The sequence below is a fragment of the Pinus tabuliformis genome, chromosome 8 (assembly GCF_031772625.1).
Source record: "Pinus tabuliformis cultivar Carrire ecotype Pingquan chromosome 8, CPIR1, whole genome shotgun sequence".
NCBI lineage: Eukaryota > Viridiplantae > Streptophyta > Pinopsida > Pinales > Pinaceae > Pinus > Pinus tabuliformis.
Window position 1 is genome coordinate 150,522,298 of NC_142294.1, and position 19,915 is coordinate 150,542,212.

General features: G+C 35.1%; 1 pseudogene; it reads left to right on the top strand.

Annotated features, from left to right (window-relative positions):
* The first annotated feature begins 2,144 nt into the window (after positions 1 to 2,144).
* LOC149234569 (uracil phosphoribosyltransferase-like) overlaps positions 2,145 to 19,915 on the top strand; it is a 92,428-nt pseudogene continuing 74,657 nt past the window's right edge.

The window sequence follows — 19,915 nt, forward strand, 5'->3', positions numbered from 1 at the left end:
AAAGCTGCAACTATAGAAGTAAAGATTGACCTATGTGGCCTAGAATATCTCCTCATCTAAACTGAATTGTAGGTTCATCTGAACCTCCTCTAAAAGCTGCAACTTTTGGTGGTGGAATGAAGTCAATCCGATGAATGGTTTGCAAGATATCGACTGCCCTAGTTTGAAGCCGGAAACTGCTGAAACTAAAGTTGCAACTGCAAAAGTAAAGATTGACCTACGTGGCCTAGAAGATCTCCTCATTTTAACTTCGTTGTAGGTTCATCTAAACCTCCTCTAGAAGCCACAACTTTTGGTGGTGGAATGAAGTCAATCCGATGATCGGTTTGTGAGATATCATCTGCCCTAGTGTGATAAAGAAGCCGCTAATGCTGATGTTGCTGATCTAGGGTTTGCTACTGTTGATATGAATCAGATTTATTGTACTATTTCTCTTTGCTGAATTATTGAAGATAAAAGAAGATTTGATCAAAGGGTTTCCCCACACATTGTGGGGTTTGTCCCTGGCTAGCCGCCACATCTTGTGTCTCTTGTCTTGGCTTGTTTTCTGTCGATCATTTAATGTTCTATCTGCACTTTACTTTATGTACATGTGATTGCTAATATGTGGAATATAATAAGAAAAAGAAGTAAATTTTTATAATCATAGAACATACCATAACTTAACAGATACGCTTCCTCAGTGTTCTTCGAAGACAAAATACTGATTTCATCTAAAATATCTAACCTTAACCCATTAACATACCTAGTTGTTCTTTCCATAGTATCCTCTGTATATCCGGCTCTTAAGTTTACTCGATATAACTCCTCTATGTACTCCCTTACCGTCATTCCTTTTTGTTTCAGATTCTGCACCTACCTATGCAGTGCAATCTGATAGTCTTTTGGGAGAAATATGCCCTTTAACTTGGCCACCATCCTTGACCAGGTTTTAATCGGCAACTTGTTCAATCTTTTCCTCTCGTTCTGGACACTATCCCACCACAGGGCTGCGTGTCCCTTCAATTTCGTCGCAGCAAACCTAACTCTATGATATTCACTGACTTCCTCGCACTTGAAATACTTATCCATCTCACTGATCCAATCCAATAAAACCTCAATAGACAAACTATTGTCATAGGTTGGGATTTCTAGCTTGCGCTTACTGCTTGCCACTAAAACATATCTCAACAATCTCACTTCTGGGCTCTCGCCTTCTGGTCCATCTGCTGCTGCTTCAATTTCCTCTTCGCGGTCATCGCCTATCTCCAAGTCTCTTCTTCTCCCTGCCTCTACTGCCTCCAAACGGGCAGCAAGAATTCCGATCTCCTCTCTCAATCCTTCCTCCACTAACCTTTGTGCACCTCTACCATGACCCCGCCTTCCTCTCTCCATTCCTCTAACTAACATAAACAACTACTCTGATACCACTCTGATGTGACCCAGCCCACGCTTCCACGTAGCCTTAGCTTTCCACCTGTTCGAGCTTTACGACGTGGTGTGTTTGGTTTGTTGTTGTGGCGGTTGCATGCAATATGGATAACAAATATTTTGTTTGGAAACTAGGAATAATTTAATGTGTTAATAAATGCCCACCTACAGTCCTCGGGTTTGGTTCCCTTTGTTTGGTCTTTGCCCAAAATGTGTTTGCTTCCTGGTCATTCACAATGTCTCTGTTCTGTTGTGTGGCTCCGCAAGGGTTTGTTTGTCACAACATATGGTATTCATTCCAGCGCATATAGAAATCTCTGGTTTTTCTTTTGGGTATGGCTGTACGTGAACGCTGGCCTTCCAAACTTTTTTGCGTGGTTGTCAATGGTTTTTCCCTATGGAATGAGTCTATCTTGGCTCTGGAGGTGTGCTCACTCAAATTCCTTTCACACAGTGAGTTCTTTGTCTCATTTTGTCGTTCTTCTGCTATTTGGTTTCAGAATCTGGTCTCTCAGCCAATGATTATCATTTGTTGTTGTTGATATTGTCCTTTGTCTCTGCTACGATGTGTAAATTGGTTAACTCCTAGTGCCAATGATCTCAGGTGACAACATGATGGTCTTCTGCGGCCACAAACTAGGTAACTAGTTCCTTCCTTGATTTGGTTTGACCTTCTTCTCGTACAGTCACTGACCAAGCCTACTCCTCCTGTCTCAAGCTTCTTCAGTTTGTCAATGGCTCTGTTCCACAAGCTCCTTGATCTGGTCACACCCAGGTACGTTATATTTTCCTTCTGCTTCTATTTGGCTTCGGTTTAGGTCTCACTGTATAGGTATGCTAACTGGAATTTGTTTGGTTCATGCAGGTCAATGGTTTGACCTGGATATGCGCATTTCTCATGATTCGGTCTCCAAATGTGGAAACCCTCTACTGATAGGCTCTGGCTCTTTAAGTCCGTCAATTTGCAGTTAGGGTCTTTGAGTCTCTGTAGGGTTTGTCACTCGCCGTCTTGTAGTTGTGTTTAGTCTGAATTGCTTTCACAAATGAAGCTTAAGTCTGGCTTCAGTTTCTGTTTTGATTGGATGTCTGTTTGGGATAAGGGTGTTCCCTGTTATCAAAGCCTAAGCTAGGTTTTGTCCGTTCTGTGGACGCTGGCACTTATTTTTGTTTATGAACGAATGTAATATCTATGTGGTTTGAAACAACAGCAATATGAACACAATTTATTGATCTCTGTTTGCTCATGAAAATATAAAGATTCGTCTGAAATTACCTTTGCTATGGTTTGTTTTCTCTGACACTCTATTTTCGATATTATCTTCCTGGTGGTCTCACCGTGCTTTACTGTTCTGGCTGTGGATTCGATTCGTTTGTTCTTCGCTCTGGTTATGGACATATGTATGAATTCGATATTGTTTGTTGTTCAGTGAGGACAAAAGAAAACACGACCTACAGTGGTCGTCCTCTGTCTGCTAGCATTGTATCAATAGTTCAATGAATGAAATACAATGGCACAGTATGTAGGCAATGACACAGATGGACAGTTAGAAAAAAAATATGTTCTGTCTCTTTTTATTTCTTGATCCTGGAAAAAATGTTGAACCTTTTCCCTGTTTTACAATCCTATATTTATACACCTTTTGTTTACAGTTAATTGAAACTATAATTTCTTTCAGTTAAACAGAAATAATATAGTTGTGTAACTACTAGCTCTCGGTTCGATTTACTTGACAAGATTTCATTTGGACATTTTTGTCTTTTCCTCTTTAAGCTGACAAAACAATTTCTAACCCGTTGTTTATTAAGGTCAGACAACTAACAACCCTAACTGACCCCTAACTTTTGACTAACACAGCAATTAAAAGAAAAACAAAACAAAATCCTACCTCATGTCCTGATAAGTTAAACATAAAATACAATCCAAATGCTAAATCAACTTTCCAACCTAGTAGAGACTTCACCCGGTCATGGTGCCCTAGATGGATGCTCCTGCATCAGTTTGCATCGTGTTTTGATGGCTAGTTTAACATCCAATTCTACTCCCAATTTTGCATCCATGGTAACATCCACTTTTGGCTTCTTGTTTAGTGTTTTAATTTTATTTCCATTTATGACCCCCTTTATGGTTCATTTTACTAATTTTAATTACATAGTGAAAATATTATAGTTTCTAAATATCATCTTGCTGTAGGATTTAATGCACGGTTAGATAGACATAAAACCCTCTCAGTTTATCCTGGAAACCTAGGACAAATCAATTTAGAGAAAGGTTGTTCTAAGGCTCAAGATTCTTATTATATCAAGATGTAGAGTATAGATTAAGAAAAAAATAAGGAATTCCTGTGAGTCCTCGCATGCAGGTTTTGTTGGAGTTTTTAGTGTAGTTGGGAAGCGCTCCTAGCTAGCTCCAAAGCTTGGTCCTACACATAAGAGAGAGAACAAAGCAACCTTCACAGCATAATATCTTGATAATCGAAACTATCTTAAACATATAAATATTACTGAATAGATAAATATAAACCAAAACAACATACTTTCATTAGTTAAATAAAATAAGTAAAGAATGAATAGCAACATATGGAAGGAAGAACAACCGATATATATTAATAAAGGAGTTCGAGGAAAGTTACAACCATCAGATGTAGTTGCACCTCCCCCAACTCCTAGCTCCAAAACTCTCCCTCTCAAGGTAGATCTCAGCAGCATGACAATACAATAATTCCCATCCTTTCCTTAATGGCCAAACCTCCAATATATAGGAAAGTGAAAGCTATCAATATTTCCCAAATTCCTCATTAGTTAAATTTGGGCAAAATATTTTGGGTGAATAATGTTTCCTCATATAACAATGGCCTTTTCCACTTTTTAGATGCCTTTGTGCTTAGGAAAAATATTCCCCATGCTTTATGGCTCTTTCCTTCTTTTCTATGCTTTTCTTTTTTAGGAAAAAGATAAAGATGAGGATAAAGATATCACATTCCACCATATGAGTTTTCAAAAGTGAACAAGAGTGTCAAATTTTAGTTAACTTGAGCTTTTTTTCTCGTGACTGAATGAGAATTTTGGTAACAAAAGTTAGATGAGGGGGACAACTTGTTATATACTAGGATAATGTGGTCCTCATGGTACATAACTTGTATTATAGTCTTATATAGTCTAGGAGAAAGGGGTATTTTAACCAACAACATAGTATTCTCCTCCAAGATGATGAGGAGGCATTGTCATGTATAACACATTTAAGAAGATATCACAATTCAAATTGATAATTTAATATTTGTAAAAAAAATTAAGGGTAATTGACAAAATTAATCAAAAAGATAGCACTATCCTCATATATAACAATTCTCCATCAAAAACTCATTGAAAATTTTCAAGATACATATATGACTACTAAATCAACACTTATCGCAGATATCATTATTCCAAGGTAAACTCAGAACATTACATTCAAAAATAGTAATATCATCATACATAATGATTCTCCATCAAAAAGCATTGACAATTTTCAACACATATATAAAGTAACAAGATAATACTAATAGTATCCTCTTCACCTTTAATCAAATCAACTAAGATTCAAATATGTGATTATTTGATCAAAATCTTTTGTGAACACCATTATTTTAAGGCAAATTCACAACATCCATCAAAAGATAGTAATAGCATCATACATAATAACTCTCCATCAAAATAATGTTGATAATTTTCAATATCTACATAAAATAACAAGATAAAAATGATAATATCATCATCATATTTAATCAAATCAACTAAAAGTCAATGTATGATTACCAAATAAAAATGTTTCATGGATATCATTATTCGAAGGTAAATTCACAACATCCACAAAAAAATAGGAATCTCATCATACACAATAATTCTTCATAAAAAAAACCTAAACAATTTTCAACATATGCATAAGGTAACAAGATAGTACCGATAGTATCATCATCATTATTCTAATCAGCTAAAATTCTAATGTATGATTACCATATTAAGACATCCTAACTAAATATAAAAAATAATGCATGGCTAGCTAGCACCACGGAAATCATAGTCAAGGTCATCCTCATGATCATTTCCATGATCATCATCCTAACCATCCTAATAATATCATCCACATAATCATCACCAATTCCATCGCCATCCTTATCATCATCATCTCTAATATATGATGTAATATAAATGTAGTCCGTATCATCATCTTCATGGTCATTACCTATAGTGTTCTGGAAGAAAAACAATATTACATGTCAGTACTAATTCTATAGCACAATGCATATTTTTATTACAATTCTAACCAGAAAATGAGGTAGGACATAATAAAATTTATAGTACTAAAAAATAAAATGAAAATATGGTTTAAGATATACTAGAGATCCAGCTAAGATTACACTTGTAATTCACATTAAGTAGTAGAAGCATTTTATAATGCATATGAAGTAGGTACCCATTTGTTATTCATATTATATTGTGAATATTTCTTATGATTTACATGCACGATTGGTAAATTTAGATTTACTAGAAGCTTTATTTCAAATTACAATTGTAATTTACATTAGAAATAGAAGAAATTTTAACAAAAAAATAATGTCACGTGAAAAAGTAAATTGTTTTTAATGAAAAATAAGTCACATACAATATGAATGCCACATGAAATATTGAGTTGTTTTTAATGCATGTACTTTTCTCTATGATAAAATGGATCCTAATGTTCATTCAAGAACAAATGCTCACAAATAATTACTTCATTTAATCCATTATCACACTTAATCCATTATACCTAGTGATGAAAATGATTCCATTCAAACTGCTTTGAAGTCCCTAAATATAATGTAAAAGAGAAAACCATGACCATGACCACGACTACAACCCCCTCCATTGCCTCGTCCACCATTAGAGACAATGAAATTGGAGTTATGGCCACGATAGCAACCCCTCCCTTGCCTCATGTCCACCATCAGAGGCATTGAACTTGGAATTAAGAGTACTCATGTTTTCTTTGCTCTAATTAATCTCCAAGGAATCAAAACTTGATCAATATATCAAGGACTCCATCAAGGAATAGATATATCACATGTGAAGCTCAATAGGATTTTCCAAAAGAGTGTTAAATAACACTAATATTTGTTTTATGAAATAACTCGAACAAGTGGAATGAATGGTGGGAAACACTCACCAAGGAAAGGAAGATTTTTGGTTCATCCTTATTTCTATTATTATTTTTGCTTCTTAGAATGGAGGGAAGTGTTTAAAAAATTCTAAAAGTTATTTTAAAAAAATAATAATAATAATTGCTTATGTTTTAGTTTTTTTTTTAAATATATATTTAGTTTTAGTATTTTTTATTTTCTAAAAAAATATATTTAGTTTTTGATATTTTTTTTATAACAAAAATTATATTTTGTTTTTATAAAAATGGATTTTAAACATTCCATTCATGCTAAATTTCTAATTTTATGATAGAAGTTGAAATTATATATAAAAAAGTAACTTAATTCCATGTGTTGTGTCACCGAGATGGGTATTATACATCTCTTAGTTGATAAGTTATAGAATGTGCTTGGGTTTTCTTAATGCAATAAAATTAATTATGCTCTTCATTATATCTTGAGATGTTCAGCTTACACCTAATAAAACAATAAAGTTAAAATAGGTTTTCCTTTTTCCTTTGTAGAACTTTGCCCCCATTAATCCTGGTCTTAATAGATTAATTGTTTTATGGTGGCCTTGAGTGGTCACTCCCATTAGTTGCATGATTTTTAGTTTTATGTTGGTGACATTTCTTAGGCTTGATAACATGTTACTTAATTTATGAAAATGTGTTATTGTCCATACTATTGTTAAATATTAATATTAAATATGTTGGTTTTGAGCATGGTTTAGAAAAAAGTTCCCAAAAGGTTTATATATTGTATTTTATAATATAATGATTCATTTCTTGATGAAATTGTTTTGAATATTTTTTTTTAATGATTCATTGATTGATGAAATTGTTATGGATATTTTTTTAGTATATTAACTTGTATGTGATGAAGTCAAAAGGCACCTCTTTTTGAGATTTTCATTGGTCAATTCCCCTTAAGGCCATCAAGTTCACCATTCGGTCCCAGGTTAAGGAAATATAGGAGTCATGAAGTGGCATTGTCCAAGCACTTAAATATTGAAACATGTTTTTTTAGTCCCATTATACTTCCTTTCCGTGTAAATTATCCATGAAAATAATCTCATGGAACATGAGGGGCCTCAATAGGAAAGGAAAACAAAGACTCCTAAAAAAAAATGGTACACAAAGTGCCCATCAATAATGTTGATATAAGAAAAAAAAATATTGAGGTCCTACCTCATATAATTAGAAAGCGGGGGAGGAATTTCCAAGTAATAGTGATTGATGCTTAGAGATACTTGGGTGGAATGGCTATTATTTGGAATGATCAAGACATCAAGGTTACCAATATGTTTACCTCTTTTCACATTATGACAATACAATTTTAGTTAATTGACATCAAGGACTACTACCATGTATCCAATTTCTATGACTCCAATATTGCAAATGGAAAAACTCTATTTCTCAATTCTATTTCCAACACAAGTAATTTATACTCCCCATCTCCATGGATTATTGGGAGTGACTTCAATATTATCAACAATCTCAAGGAAAAGAAAGGATGAATCACAATGTTTACCAATATATGTTTTAATCTATACCATCAAATTCCTAAAGTAGTATCCATTAAATTTCTCAAGCAATGAGTCTCCAACCTACACATGTGGATCAATGAGATGTAATACATGTGAGTGTGGTGATTAACTTAATACACTACTCTAATAACTCGACAAAATTAATTATTTCACTCCGTCACATAAATTGACAGTAGTTTGACACAAGTATATCAAGAGTAGACAAAAAAACCCTTAGGCAACAAACAATCACTAGATCATCAATTAGGTGCTTAAATGATGAAGTGAAAATGCAAGGGGGAAAGAGGACTTCATGATTTAACCATCACAAACATGTGATCAAGTGTGACTAGGAGTGTATATATTCATATGTTTTCCAAAGAGGGAGATAATACATGAGTTACCATTCATTGGGCCTTATTTTTATTTCTTTTGATTTTTCTTATATATAGGACTTAAGGAATAACATTTTCATAAGTTTGGCACAACTCATAGATATAGCATTTACATAAATTTTCACTTCAACCTTAGAGTTTAGAATTAGATAAATCATTATAGTGTATCTATAATTATTTTGGATTTCCCTTTTTTATTTTCTTTCATCACAAAAGACAAAAGGGGAAATATTTTGCTACAAATCTATGAATTCTTAATCATAAAGGCATCATGCAATGAAAACAAATTAATGATGTTATTCTCTATGAAAATGATGGGTATTCTTGAGAAAATATTATGCTTGTGGATGTCTCCTCCCTAGTTGAGAGGGAGTGAGGGTGGACACCATATTATCCATGTTCCATGTACTATGCTAGGACTAATATTCATAAGCCTAGTAAAGACACTAGTAGAGAGAATGGCAGATTAGATAAACATCTGGAAGCAATATTCTTTGAGAATTTGTACTTTGACTAAGACTAACCACCATAATTCAAGTACATTAATCCAAGATAAGAATAGTCATGAGGATTGACATTTCCTGGTGTCAAATATTATGATAGTGGATTAGGAAATGATCATGTGGGGACATACCTAGTGAACATCCTAGTGGGGTAAGTGCCTAGAGAGGTAGTGGTGTCCAAATTTATTCCTCCCAATATTGTGCTCTGACCTAATTGAGAGATAGAAGTTGTTAGTTTGGGCCTTGATATTTTGATAATGTTGGTTATGATGATGTAAATCATCGTTGATGCTTATCAATCTAGATCCATTCTTCTATGAATATTTCAACTTGAGAGTACTTTTTTTTTCTCATTATGAGTACCTCCCTAGTTTAGAGGGAGTGTCATCATCTTCATTATCATCATCATCACCACCATAATAATCATCATTATTTTCATCATTGCATTGTCATCATAATCACCATTGATGTCGTCGTCATCATCATCATCATGATTATGGACATTGTCATCAATTGTTCATAATTATAGGTGTCGTAAGAAATATCATCAACCCAAAAATGTTACGAGTGCTCAAAAAGGCTTGTTAGGACACATGATATATGCAAGAGAAATAACAACTTTATTTTTGAGAGATGATCGATGATCATCATCGTCATTATAATTTTCATCATCCTGTTGTGCTATACAACAACCCTCCCCATTTCAAAAATTTTCATTTAAAACTTTAATAAGAAATGGGTCCCCTTTAATAAATAAAATCAATAAAACATTTGAAAATAAATTTTTATAATAGGTCTTTTGCTTTTAGATATAAGCCAAATAACAATCACAATTTGCAAATCTATTCAACCTATGAAAGTCATCTTGATAAGGTCCAATCCGATTTAAATTATATCAAAACCTTATAATAAAACAATTATTAATGGAATATGTCACATCGCGCAAATCCTTTGTTTCAATGGTGGACTTAAGGTGTTCCATTGACATTCGTCAATGCGATAACTCCATTGGTAAATCACATATTCCTACTTATCAAGGCGTTGTTCCAAATGTTCACATAAATCCTCCAATGTGATGAACAGATCGCAATCGCGCATCGCTGAAATCATAAAACACATACCAAAATCCCCTTTGAAATCTTTTGATGCAATTTCATTATTGAAAATTGCGCTTTTCGATAAAGGTGAAATATGAGCTATTACGAACATTTGTGGGTTAAAGTTATAAATCAATTAAAAAGAAAAAACAAACGATTTATCAATTTTAAAAGTCATCCTGCCTCCTCATGACAACTCACCATTAATCGCAATCACAACTATGAAAAAGAAACATTTAAGCATAACGCTCGTACCTCCTGATCTACAATATGTGATTATCTCTAATCACTAATCGAGAAGTCACGATACTCATTTTAAAAGGACCTTTATAAATTTGCGATGCGACATGTCATGACGGCATTAAAGTGTCACATTGGAAGTTACAGGAAATCTTTAAGAAAGAAATTATGGTTGAATCCTTCAAGGATTTCATCCGTGGTAGCTTAATATATTAAAAATACATATCAACCATTGCGCTTAATTATTGTTAGTTTTGTATGATGTGTATTAGCTTTGAACAAGTTTTTACCATTGTTACGTCCTTTTGTTTCATTTCGTAGAGTGAGTCTGAACTCACCAATCCAGCAAAAATGACTAAGAAATATCAGAAAGTAAAGGTCCCCATCATAGCCAAATATAAACCAATAAAGAGGGTGCTGATAGTTGATACCACCTGTCTCAGTCTTAGAAAGGCTTCATGGGAGAGCATATATAATTTACTCGAAGCCGAGGACCCAGCCGAAATTGAAGAAGAAGGAGGAACAACTGATTCCAATAATAAAATAGAGAGTACTCTTAAGTATTTGGCCAGCTCCTTCCTCCAAAGAATAGCAGCTCGTGCCAAAGTGTTACCCTACAATGACCTGGTTAGATGGGTAATTGAAAGTATCAACATAACTGACAAAGCATTCTTTACTGCCAATGGAAGGATGTTTGGGTCATTCAGGGCAGAAGATGTCAAGAAGATGTATCATTTACCAGACCCCCAGAAGCATTAAAACAAGGCATTTTTATAAGCTTTCACCAAGGAGAACGAAGTGGAGTCAGACCCTATCAAGCAATGGAGGCATTTCCCAAATAAACATAAGCATGAATCTTCAGGTATGTACTCCGTAGACTCCTTAGCATCTCCTTACTGCTATGTTGGCGCTATGATATGTAGACTCTTTGGATTCTCTGATTCAGTTAGGTTTTCTATAGAAATGGTGCCCTTAATGGAAGTAGCAATTGACTCTTATATCATGGATTGGGCAACCATTTTATTGAATAAAATGGCCAACCAAATCCTTGATTATATAATAAATAGGTTTGTGACTACCTGGATAATACCCCCATTCTATATGAGCACCTACATCATGGATACCATCTGTTTCAATTCTGATTACCCCATTTTAGGTTGGAAATGGACTCCCCAAGACCAATCTCCCAACCACATCTATCATAAGTATTTGTGGAAGGCTCATTATAAATATCACCTATATAGAATACGGCATGGTTTTGTTTTGCCAATTCATTGGGCCATATTCAACAAACCTACTCCTCGGTTATCCGATGAGGCCAATATTCACCTAAAATCAATCAGTAGTTGGTTTGATGAATAAAATTTCACCTCAATCAGACTTTTTGGCAGCACCACATATCCATATGTTCTCCCCTTGTACATTCCTGATAAGCTATTGGCCAGAGAAATAGCTTATCAGATAACAGAAATAGGGATGTCCAGGAACCTCAAGGAGTCCAAGAAACAAATGTGGCCTTCATTCCCCCTCTAATGTGGTACTTACACACTGCATGACTTCAAACATGCAGAGAAAGAAACAGAGAAGATAAAAATTTTAAAGTTAGCAGTCATTCCCAAGAGACAATATGATCCAAAAGCAGTGGCTTACAACTTTACCTCTCATGTGAAAATTGCCAAGTTTGAACATGAGAAAGATGATTATGATGATTTTTTCACTTCATCTAAGTTATTTTCTCAGGTAAAACATCTAGCAAAGATCAGATTGGGAGCAGAGGGATTAGATAGATTTATGAAGTTCAGGACACAAAGGTTACAAACACTACCTCTGGACTTGTTGAACACTACCTCTATGGTGCAACATGAAGGCCACAGTGATGAAAAAACTACTAAGAAGACTCCTAAAAAGGAAAACAGCCCCGAAAGGGAGAAGCGTCCTGAGAAGGAGAAGAGACTTGAAAGGGAGAAAAGCCCCCAAAAGGGAGAAGAGTCCCAAGAAGGAGGAGACAAATGAAAGGACGAGTGAGCTCCTAGATACTGATGTAAATATTGATTCCACCTTAATCAAGGAATGGGTGCAGTTTGATCTAATGTTCAAGAACCAAAATGACACTCAAAACCTCACTACACCAACATCGCCCGCAACACAGGAGCCTGTTGTTACTAATACTCCAATTGAAGGGGCAATTGGCACACCCAACATTCAACAGGATATTGAAATAATTCTTGAGAATCCTACAAAAGATATTTTATTAAATGTAGAAGAAATACCACCCCTGGATGTATTCTACAGTCCAAAGCATAGGGTTGTGGTCAAAAGACAGAGGAAAAAAACAAAAATTGATCAAGGACCTCTCTCAAATCCTCATGCCAAATTGATGAATGTGGTATGGAAAGACTTAGAAGTCAATCCTTCTGAGGATTTAACCTAGTTATATCAATATGTAGGTGCTTATATTGCCGCTACAATGGATAAGGCTTCTGAAGTTAGCCAACTGATCAAGGAAAAGGATCTAAGGATCACCCAACTTGAAGAGCTATAGGCAGAGGAACAGCAAAGGATTAGTCAACTTGAGCAAAAGATAGCAGAGAAAAGATAGCAAAATGAGCAACTAAAAGAACATTTGAATCTAGAGAAGCAAAATATTAATCAGCAGGCTCTCCAGAAACAACAGAAGTTGTCTCAAGAACTCAACAAGCTTCAAATGGCAATTCAGCAGGAAAAGAAGGCTAAAGAAGATCAAATTGCACAGTTGCAGTTACAGATAGAGAAATTTAGGGGTTATCCAAAGGTTAGTGAATTCAAAAAAGAAACCCTGGAGGTAACCAAAGCCTTATCTTAGTAGCTAAACATCCTTTGCCATAAAATATCATTGGTTGACCCATTGTGCACTATCTTTGCATCACTTATTGAATAGGCAGTTGACACCAAACTGGAATTTGAAAAAGGAGATGATAAGATAACAAATTTTCTCTCTTGGCAAAATTCAGAAGAAGGCATGGCTGCAAATTTACCAAAAATACATGAATTGCACAAGGAAATCTTCTTTTCGAAGTGGGAATCACAGTTAATAAAAGCCAAAAGAGTGACTTCTAGAGCCTTGGCTACAATGAACGGTGTAATCGAGTTAGTAAATAACAGCTTATATATGGCTAACTCGATCTCTGATTGCTATCCAAGAAAACTCCCAAAATAAAAAGCACTAGAAGATCAATGGAGACAAGATCTGACAAGCAGAGAAGAACAAATCGGTAAGGGGAAAAACTTGACATGGGATGCATTCTGGTTTTTCCTAGTCAAGCTGCATAGCCAGAGGATGGCCATGAAATGCCTTTCCAACACATTCAATCTCATGGTTCCCGAACTCTCTGATGCTATGTACACAGCCCAACTACATTCCAGGATGAGTCTATTATGAAACTAGCTCACAAAAAGATAGAAAAGATAGATCAACACCTTAAAATTCAACCTCTTCGAGGGGGAAACCTTCTTTACATTACACAAATGAATGATTCTTTGATGATTCAAATGACAAAACCTCCTTTCTATATATAGGAGTCTAAGGAGTCACAATATAACCAAGCCGACCTAACAATAATATAAAGGCACAAAAATAACAATAGAGGGATTCTATGGGGCACAATAATAACAATATGGGGACAATAGGGGCACAACAATATTAATAATGGATAAAACTACAATAGTAATAGGGTAATCAATAGTATTAAAAGGACCTAACATGCTCCTCTCCTTCAAAAAAGTGTTGTCCTCAACACTTGAGTAGTTCTGGATGCTTCTGTATAAAATTCTCATCCTCCCATGTGGAATATTCAGTGGATAAGTTCTTCCACTTGATGATATACTTTGAAATTGATCGATTTTGTAGCTATCAAGTTCTTGTTTTTGTGACTGCTTCCAGTTCCAATATAATTTTTCCTTCCTCGTTGAGTTCTGGAAATATTGTTTGAACTAGGAGCTTGTTGCCTATAACCTTCTTTAAACATGAAACATGGAAAACTAGGTGCACCCAAGAAGCTGCAGGAAGCTCCAATTTGTATGCCATAGTACCAATCTTTTGCAACACCTTGTACGGACCATAATACTTTGGTGATAATTTATTATCCTTCTTAGCTTGCTTGAGGGACATTTTTCTATATGGTTGTGGCCATAGGAATACCCAATCACCTACATCAAAACTTCTTTCACTGCGATGTTGATATGCCTTTTGTTTCATTCTATTTTGCGCCAACACAAGGTTATCCTTTAAGAGTTGGAGGACATATTGTTGATGCTCGATGTGATGTTCCATTGCTTGAACCTTAGAATTCTCTCTTAAATATGATGTGATGGATGGTGGCTGATATCCATAAAGTGCCATAAATGGGGTCATTTTTGTTTTTGTATGGAAGGAAGTGTTATACCACCATTCAGCTAGAGGCAACCATTTGACCCATTGTGTCTATTTATCAAATACAAAGCAACAAAGATATCCTTCCAAACATTTGTTTACTATCTTAGTTTTCCCATCAGATTGAGGATGATAAGATGAGCTATGAGCTAACTGAGTACCAAGATAAGAAAATAATTCTATCCAAAAATTTCCAGTGAAAATGGGATCTCTGTCACTTACAATAATCTTTGGCTTTCCATGTAGCTATTGAATTATTTCCATAAATGCAGTAGAAAATGTACTGGCTTTAAATGGATGTGATAATGAAAAAAAGTGTGTGTACCTGGTAAGTTTGTCAACTACCACCATGATGACACTCTTTCCCTCATACTTGGGTAAACCTGTGATAAAATCCATTGAAACCTCCTCCCAACGTTGGTTTGGAATGGATAAAGGTTGTAATAGACCCAGGGTCTTAATTGTTTCAACTTTATTTTGTTGGCAAAACAAACATTCCACCACAAACTTTTGAATATCCAATTTAAGGCCATCCCAAAAAAATTCCTTCTTAACCCTATGGTAAGTTTTTAAAAATACTGAGTGCCCTCCTAAGGGAGAAGTGTGCAATTCCATAAGAATCTTTTGTTTGAGTTGGGAATTCTTACAGAGGTATAAGCGATCTTTGTACCATAACGAATCATTTTGCCAGCTAAATGTATCAGATGTACTGGAATATTGTTGTAACTTTCAAATAAGTGCCCACACTTCTTCATCATTCTTCCATTCCTCCCTTGCTTCATTTATCCAATCTGGTTGGATAATAGAAATGGCTCACAACAATGCTTCCACATCCTCATCCTTTCTTGAGAGTGCATCTGCCACCACATTTTTCTTCCCTCTTTTGTAGATGATTTCAAAGTCATAACCCAACATCTTTGTGACCCACTTCTTTTGCTCTTCAGAGGATAATCTTTGTGACCCACTTTTGTTGCTCTTAAGGCTATCATGATCCGTTTTTACCTTGAAGTGTCTTCCCATTAGGTAGGGTCACCATTTCTTAAGTGCATGTAGTATTGCCAACATTTCCTTCTCATAAATAGCTTTGTGTAAAAGCTTTCCCTTGATTGGATGACTTTCAAAATCAATGGGTCTTTCATCTTGCATTAAAATAGCACCAATTCCATTTCCTGAAGCATCACATTCCACAATAAAGGTTTTTGTGAAGTCCAGTGTAGCTAAGACCGGTGCTTGGCACATTGCCTCTTTAAGATGTTCAAAGGCCTTTGTTGCTTCTGGAGTCCATGAAAATGCATCTTTCTTCAGTAATGTTGTTAGAGGTGCTACTATTCTCCCATAATTCTTAACAAACTTGCAATAATACCCTGTCAACCCGAGAAATCCTCGCAGATGCTTTATGGATGTGGGGATTTTCCATTCCTTAATGGCTTTAATTTTTCTAGGGTCTACCTTAACTCCTTCATGAGATACAATATGACCCAGATATTCCACCTCTTGTACTCCAAAGAAACATTTGGATCTTTTTGCATATAATTGTTTCTCCTCCAATAGTTGTAGCACCTTGTCAACATGTTCAACATGATCCTTCCAAGACTTCTTTTAGATTAGTATATCATCAGAAAATACTAACACAAGTTTTCTAAGGAAGGGTTTTAAAATGGAATTCATTAAACCTTGAAATGTAGAAGGTGCATTGGAAAGGCCAAAAGGCATGACCAAAAATTCATAATGACCCTCATGAGTTCTAAACGCTGTTTTCGAAATGCCTTCAGTCTTCATTCTGATTTGATGATATCTTGAACGAAGATCCAACTTGGTGAAGTAAATTGATACATGCAATTCATCCAGTAATTCATCAATGACAAGAATGGGAAACTTATCTTTAATAGTGAGCTTGTTGAGCTCCCTATAATCCGAACACTTATGCCATGATCCATCCTTCTTGTGCACCAATACTACTGGAGCAGAGAAAGAACTTTAACTAGGTTGAATTATACCAGCCTCTAGCATTTCTGTAACCATACGTTTAATTTCACTCTTTTGGGAATAGGGATATCTGTACGGCCTGATTTTTGGAGGAACACTTCTTGGAATTAGATGAATAGCATGATCATGATCATGAATAGGTGGGAGACCTTTGGGAGTCTCAAATACCTTGGAATGATTGTCCAAGAATTTTTGGAGATCTGGGGAAATAGATGATTTCGATGTGGAAACATCTAGCGAACATAATTGTGCAATTACACCTCTTTGTTCCTTTTTTAGAAGCTTTGTCATACCGTTAGAGCTAATTATCTTTTCCGGTTTCCCTGCAATACCCCTTATTTCAACTTCCTTTCCTTCTGCAGAAAATTTCATGAAAAGTTCTTGAAAATTAAAATCTATTGTACCCAAGGATTGTAGCCATTAGACTCATAGTACAACATCAGCACCTCCCACTGGAATGGAAAGCATTGGGCTATTCAATACATATTCTCCCATGGATAGCTTGATATTATGGCACTTTCCAGAGAAATTTATCGTCCTTCCACTTGCAACCATTACTTGACACTCTGGTGCTAGATATAGGAAGCAATTCAATTCTTTTGCTATCTTACAATGAATAAAATTGTGGGTACTTCCTGAATCAATCAACACTATTACCTTTTTCTTCTTGATATGTCCTTCTATCTTGATAGTTTGAGGAGTGGTAATTCCAACCAATGCATTACAAGATATGGTTGGATTCATTACTTCTTTATCTAGGGTTTGTTCCTAGAGTATATCCTCTTCTTTTAACATTTCTTGTTCCTTTTCTTCCTCCTCTTCACAATCTATGTAGAATAATTTCTTCTCAACACACTTATGACCTTTAGTGTATTTGATATCACAATTGTAACAAAGCCCTTTTGCTCTTTTTTCTTCCAATTTTTGTGGTGTCAACCTTATAGGTTGTGGAAGGCTAGGGGCAACAACACTTCCATCTTTATAGTTGTGAGTGGTAGGCTTCCTAGTCGCCATAATTTTTCTTTCCATTTTTCTTGCTAACTTGAATGCCTTCTCCAATGAATCAGGTTCCCAAAGGCAAACCTCATGTTGGATATTATCCTTTAAATTCCTTATGAACACATCAATCCTATGCTCTTCTGGAATATCTTTTACTCTTATGTTCAATTTTTGGAAGTCCTCAATGTTATCCATCATTGAACCCTTTTGTTTGAGACTTATTAGTTGGCTAAAAAAAGTGTTTCTTTTTGTATCCTCATAATGTGCTGTCAATTCTTCCGTAAAAATTGCCCAAGTGACAATTTTTTTACGAGAGCAAAGCCATTGATACCATACAAATTGATTTGGTTCCAAATATAAAGTGGCAATACGTACCTTTTGTGTGTTTTGCACATTATTGAGATCGAAAAATTTCTCCATCTGTAGTATCCATGTTGCGGGATCCTTGCCATCAAACTTCCTCATATCTATTTTTGGAATATGGTGGTTCTTAGATCCAACGTTAGAGTCTATGAAATCATGATTAACATTTATTTTTTTCTCATCGCGAGTTTCCTTTACTACCCTTTCACCATTAGTAAGTATTTCTTGTGGAAAATTTGTCCAATCTATCTTCAAATCTGCCATGCTTGTCTTCAAATTTGTCTTCAAATCTGTCTTCAAATTGTCGATCTTAGCTTCCACGTCATTCATCTTAGCTTATACATCTTTCTTTAAACCATCCATCTTACATTCTGTTACTTTTTGTGCAAGTGACATTTGTTGCACTTGGTCTCGTAATTTTGATATATCATGTTGCATTTCTTCCTCTTCTTCATAAGTAATGCTAGAGCTTTCAGGTTGCTTACTAGGTGTTTGAATTTTCTTAACTCAAGGCATCAGTTACCGATAATAATGCTATACTATGCCCTTTGAATTCTTTCAAAACAATTTTTCAAACCAAGCTTAAGCAAAAAATTAAAAAAATCTACACACCTTTTTTCACTTTGTAGGAGCTCGATATTGCCTTTGATGTATCTCTGCAATTTCAGGCCTTCTAGTTCTAAAATTGCAACCTGTGGTAACCCTCTACATCCTCTTTCCAATGCCACCAATTTGATTGAATTTAGATACTCCAAGAAAGAGTTATGCACCATCTCCCAAGATTACCTTATTATATACCTTTTTAGAAGAGCAAACTTGTATGAAGCTCCACGTGTCACTATTTCGACCTTAGGATCTGAAAAATATACAAAGGAAACTACATTCCATCCCCTTTCTATAACTTCTTATGAAAATTCAATCTGATGCTCAAAACAATAGTTATGACTATTTTCCCCAGGTCACCTGTTTGGAATGTAATTCGGGAGTCTGCAAAAATTCCAAATTCCTCAGATCATATCTCTGCAAATATAGCGTGAAAATCTTTGAAATTCAGACCTACAGTTTATAACGATTTCGGCCCAAATGGGTTTTTTTCTAGCATCTAAAACGTCGCTAAAAAAATTTATAGCGCAAATTCCACGATGACTTGTTTGGAGCAGTGAAACCCTAGAATTCAAAGCTCTAATACCAAATGTTATGAAACCAGCTCACAAAAAGATAGAAAAAATAGATCAACACCTTAGAATTCAGCCTCTTCAAGGGGGCAACCTCCTTTGCATTACACAAATGAATGACTCTTTGATGATTCAAATGACAAAACCTCCTTTCTATATATAGGAGTCTAACGAGTCACAATATAACCAAGCCTACCTAACAATAACAATATAAAGGCACAAAAATAACAATAGAGGGATTCTATGGGGCACAGTAATAATAATATGGGGACAATAGGGGCACAACAATATTAATAAGGGATACAACTACAATAGTAATGGGGTAATCACTAGTATTATAGGGACCTAACAGAGTCACCCTCCAGAGATTCACTTAATGCTCTCAATTTGTCAGATGCAAGTGTGAGAGAATAAGTAGATACAATGAATCAGCTCAAAGGCTATCGCACTTATATTTTCATGAATCAAATCCCAGATTTTCATGTTTGTAGTTTTAAAAGCTCATGACAATTTTTATTGACAGTTAATTTTTATTTTGTTTATTTAAACCCTTTCATGTCTTTTGAGAAAGAGTCCTCAATTTGTATAAGGTTTGACTTGAGAAGTTGCACTTTTGTACTTCTAAATATTTTTTATCAATAGTGGATCAAGGTTCTAA